The 5,570-nt window shown below is 40.6% G+C and overlaps 1 pseudogene; it reads right to left on the bottom strand.

Moving 5' to 3' along the window:
• Positions 1-2,818: 2,818 nt before the first annotated feature.
• On the bottom strand, positions 2,819-3,445 carry LOC138838549 (protein lin-28 homolog A pseudogene; annotated as a pseudogene).
• Between the last annotated feature and the right edge of the window lie 2,125 nt (positions 3,446-5,570).

The raw sequence follows: 5,570 nt of genomic DNA, 5'->3' as shown, positions 1-5,570 counted from the left end.
AGTGGAAGAGCTCTAGACTTGAGCTGAAGAGCTGCGGGACAGCGCCCAGGCCCAGAGTTCAGGCCCCACTACCAGACTCCACCCCCTAAAAAAGACATCAATAATACTACATTGTTTCAAAATTTCTTTTTTTAAGTATTCATTTATTTATTTCTTCATTGTATTTTCCCAGGAAAAGAAAGGTAAGGGAAGAGTCATTATGTGTTTAAAAAAATTATTAGAAAGGGGGAAAGGAAGTACTCGGGTACAGCACAAATCAATCATGAAATAAAACACCGCAGTACTGGTATCATAAAAGCCCAAGGAAGCTTTAGTCTGAAGGGATCAGAGAAAGGACAGACAGGTACACACTTTTCCAGCCTCCCTCCCCATAAATTCAAGTTCTCTCACAAAGCTTTGGTTTCTAGCAGTAAACATGGCGTTACATTCGTCTCCCATTAAACAATCTGTGGCCACTTTGACATAACTTTTCTTGCACCTGTGTACAAGTTCCTGAGTGACTTTAACATACATTCATATTCCCTTTCCTGGTCTCCTGACCCCACTTTCTACATGGAAAGCCCAATTGATTTTCTCTAGTATTACAGAACAAGCAGGTTTGGTCACAAATGTCATATTTGATGAGAATTACGTTTAAAAAAACATGGACTCAGGTTGGGAACAAGGTGTGTGTGTAGGGGGGGGTGGAGAGGTTGGAGCACTAGCGTCTTCAGAATCTTTGCATAAGTCACATAAAAGTTGAAGAGACATTCCAAGAGTCATCTGTGTATGGGCATGTAGGTTTTCTTTTGAGGGAGAAAAGGTTAGAGGATAGGGACTTATTATTATTTTTACCAACGAAGATCTAGTCCAAAATGGGAAATAGGGGAAGTGAGGGAACAAAAGAAAAACTGGTTCAAGATCCTCACTTTAGAAGTTCCCCCAACTTAGCTTCAGATCCTTTTGTCTAGTGCAGAACCTTCTGTCAAAGATGCTTTGGCTGTTTTTCTCAATTCTAAAAGAAGTTTGTAAACAATAAAACTCCAAAAAGAACATGGAGAAAAGACCCACATATTATTATTTACACAAACTAGGCCATCTAGCAAATGACCAACACAGAAACTCAGTAAAGTCCTACAGAGCCTAGACAAATACAATTAACTAGAGGGGGCAGCATTTGTGGGAAGACAAGAAACTAGGATCAGACACACATCATCCAATGCATTCTATTGCATTTGTCCCATTTTAACACATGAGGTAGGTTTGTGGTGATCTCACAGCTTGTAAACAAAACCTCCTTTTTCTCCTTTAGCTAACACAACACTATGAACAATTATGCAGCAGGGCAGGACACGGGCTCCAGAGAGAGGCCTACACTTATGGGTTTCCCTGGAAGCCGAGACTGAGGATTTGGTCCTTGCTTTTTATAGATCCATCCCTGCATGGCTAGTAGAAGGGGGACACAAATCTGTGGTCTTAAAATCCAAACATATCAATTCCCATTCCTTAGAGGAAAAAAAATACATATACAGTTATTTGCACAGTAATCCCAACCTAACCTAGTAAAGGATAGATATAGTATATGGAAAGAAAACAAGTCGCAGAGCCATAGGATTAGACAATCATTACTAACCTTGGCTTCCTCTTTGGTCGTCTTCTACCTTGTCTGAACCACCGTTTCCTGTTTAGACTAATTTCCATTCTTCCAGCAGAAGGAGAACAAGTCATGGGGCAACCCAATTAAAAACCTAGTCTCCCATGAAACATTTCCAAGTGTTGAGGGGGTTTCAAGAGGACCCTATGGCAAAAAAGCCAGCTCTAATTGGCAAAAATGAAGTCGTTCAATAGGCTATGCACTCCAAATGATTGCTCTCCATGGTGATAAAAACAACAAAGTCTTCCTGCTATGCCGACCTGGAGCTGTTGGCCATTTATCTCTGAGATTGCTCATGTACCTGAGAACACAGTGCAGGAATGAGGGCCTTAAGATTAAAATATATAAAAATACAAAACCAGAATATTTATAATAAGAAAAAAAAAGTTAAAATGCACAAGATACGTCATTCACACAGATATTGCAGGTTTGGCATCCTGGAGAAAGCGGGGACCCAAGGTGCAGTAATCCAAGGGAACAAATAAATTACAATCACATTGGCCCAGAAATGGGGGCGGGAGCAGGGAGAAGCTCAGAGCAGCAGGTTTGCAGCCATTCCCTAGTCACCCATGTTGCCTGTCATCACAACCCAATGCCTGGACCAGCTCTCCCAGCACTACAGCTCAAGATAGGGTGATGAGGAAACAAGATGTGGAGTGGAGGAGGTGGTGGAGAGACAAAAAACAAAACAAAACAAAACAACCCTGCCTTGCTCCTGACAGGTCCTCCTACCCGGGATACTACACCTTGGGGATTTGAGCCCGTGGATCTGCTGGACTGGTGCTTAATTGTTTCACACCCTGGCAAGAGAAATTGGACACATCCTTCTTTAAAGGAACAACTTGGCAATCTGGGTCACTTTTAGAAGCTGGAGGCTGGGGGGGAGGGAGGGGAAGCATGTAGGTCAGGTGAAGATTATCATATAAAGTACGCAGGTTTCACAAGTGGTTCCCCCAAAGCCCCTCACTTGAATTGGGATAGATCATGATGGGATTACTATGCATCACCCCTTCCCTTCATCAAAAGAGAAGATGGGATGATACTGGGACATCCTGGCCTGAGACGTATGGAAGAGCCAGCTACTCGCCAACCCAATCCATATTCCAACTTTCTCCACTTTGCCGATTGATGCCTGCTCCTTGAAACTTCCTGCTAGCTAGAGTTGCCCCCCCCGACTCTGGGGGCTCAATTTTGGGCCTCAGGGAGCAGGGCAGGGCTGTGGATCTCTTCTTCTTCCCTAAAGTAGGCAGGCTTTCCCTGGGAACTGGGGACCTGCTGAGCCTTCAGTGGACAGGAGGCCACCATGTGGTTGATGCTTTGGCAGAAGTGGCACTTCTTGGGCTGTAGTGGCAGCTTGCATTCCTTGGCATTATGGTCTAGACCAATACAGTTGTAGCACCTGTCTCCTTTGGATCTGCTCTTCTGCATGTTCTTCCCCTTTGGCCACCTCTTACTCCCAATACAGAACACCCCACTGGGCCCAGTGACTTGGATGGATTCTAGGCCTTTGGCAGACTTCTTAAAGGTAAACTCCACAGCCTCTCCCTCCTTCAGGCTCTGGAAGCCCTCCATGTGCAGCTTATTCTGGTGCACAAAGACGTCCACCAGGGGGTCGAGCGCTACCCTGATGCGGGCTGTCATGGATAGGAAGCCGAACCCTCTGCGCACATTGAACTACTTACAGATGCCAGCCCTGTGCAACAGCTGAGGCTCCTCAGCCACCTGAGCGGCATCCTCCTGCGCCTCCTCGGGTGCCTTCTCCGCTGCCTTGGCGAAGCCACCTCCCAACTGCTGGTTGGACACCAAGCCCATGGCCGTTGTCTGAGCCTGCGGCCCCGGGCCCCTGGTCGGGCTGCTGCTGGCCCCAGAGAAGTGCGGAGGCAAAGGGCAGGTTGGCAGAAGAGGCGACTACATCTTCCCCGCACAATCCATTTTTCAAAATTTCTTATGATACTGAAGATTCAATTATAAACTATTAACACTTGAAAATAACTCATTTTTGGGGGAGTAGGACACAAAACACAAGATTAATCCTAATCATTTTCAAAGACATTTATTTATACTACAAATTCACTCTTATAACTACAAAGATTCTAAAAATAACTGAAGCATAGTGTCAAAAAGCACATAATTTAACTTCATCATGTACGTTCAAAGGATTGTGCTAATAGAAAACAAAGTTATACTAATAATTAGCTCACCCAATTCACTTCCATTCTTTTATTCTATATCTTTTAGTTTCATAAAAACTGGCTTTTCATAAAATGATGCATAAAAAGCCTTTATATCCATTAACATTTTCAGATTTTAACAATGTTTATTTCAGAAATGCTTTTAGCTGTATAGTCAATGAACTGAAATAACATTGAAATATTCAAAGGGGTTTCAGAAATTGCAAGACTTGCTCTGGGATGTTATTTATATTGGAAAAGATATTCAAAAAGCCTTATTTGTTAAAGTTGTGATAGTTGCTCCCACAAAAGAACAATTAATGAAGAAACATTTGTATATACAAAACAACTTCAAATGCATCCACAATCTGGAGGTGACACATGCTTTTTGTTTGTTTTTGCAATGTATATCTAACAAACATATCCACAATACTGATTTTCAGTCAATATGATGGGATATTCAAACCTAAAAAATACGGGGTTTATTATCTTAGTGTGAATAGATATGATCTTACAAAGAAAGTTATTTTCAACAGAAATCTGGAAAGAGTTTATCCACCTTGAGTTTCACAGGAATAACCAGCGAGTAATACTTGTTTGGTCTAGTAGGTCAAAATCATTCCATGAGTATATCTTAAAAGTATATCCAATTTAAGAGGTCAAATACATATTTTGTACTGACAGTCATCTACACATCAATAATTCACTACCTAATTATATGTGTATCTTATTGCCTAATATATACTAAGAACTGAAAGTGATCTCTTTTAACTGAAAGTGATCTCTTTTATCTAACTTAATGGTGTAAATGCTTTATTTATGATGATGTTATTATTTGACAAATAAAATGTACAGAAGGGTGGTTCCACTGAAATAACAGGATGGAACAGTGATAAATAACTATATTTCAACACAGCTCTTTTCAGCCTCACTCTGTCCACATTGGCAAGCAACATTGCAAATGCACACACTCACGCATATACACACACATGTGCGCACATTTATAAACACATATACATGCATGCCAAATTCAGGATTTACTGTAAAAAAAAGTTCAAATAAAATATTAGTGATTAGGAAAAATGATAACTTGCCTTATTACAAAATAATACATAATCCAGTGTCCACGATTGTTACATTTTACCTGCCTCTCCACATGCGACCACTTAATTTATTTTTAATTAATTAATTAATTCATTAGTTTGGTGCTTATACTAGAGCTTGAACTCAGGGCCTGACTCTGTTCCAGAATTTGTTATTTTTTTTTTGTTTTAGTTTTCTCAAGGCTAGCAATTTAATGCTTATCCTACAGCTCCATTTCAAGCTTTTGTGGTTACTTTCAAATCAGAATCTAATGGACTTTTTTTTCTTGGTCTGGTTTCAAAGCACAATCATCAGATTTCATCTTTTTGATTAGCTAGGATTAAAGACCTGAGCCACCAGAGTGGCTCCTACTTTTCTCTATACTTATCTAATGCACATACTTAAATAGTAATTTAAAACTGAGAGCATACAACCAAGATGTACAGTGATGATATTGTCCTGTCAGAAATTCAAGTTAATAATGTAAATTTATTCTTAAGACCATATGCAAAAAATACTTATGAAGAAATTTGATGATGATGATAATGATGATGATGATGATGATGTGTGTGTGTGTGTGTGTGTGTGTGTGTGCTGTTGCAATATATTCCACATATAAGCACTGTGAATGGGTGTCCAGCCATTCACAGTTATTGCATGAATATCTGCCTTGAGCTACCAAC

This window comes from Dipodomys merriami, unplaced genomic scaffold (genome assembly GCF_024711535.1).
Source record: "Dipodomys merriami isolate MVZ:Mamm:240054 unplaced genomic scaffold, mDipMer1.0.p SCAF_282, whole genome shotgun sequence".
Taxonomy (NCBI): domain Eukaryota; kingdom Metazoa; phylum Chordata; class Mammalia; order Rodentia; family Heteromyidae; genus Dipodomys; species Dipodomys merriami.
The sequence above is the reverse complement of the archived record's forward strand: the minus strand, read 5'-3'. Positions and strand labels throughout refer to the sequence as shown.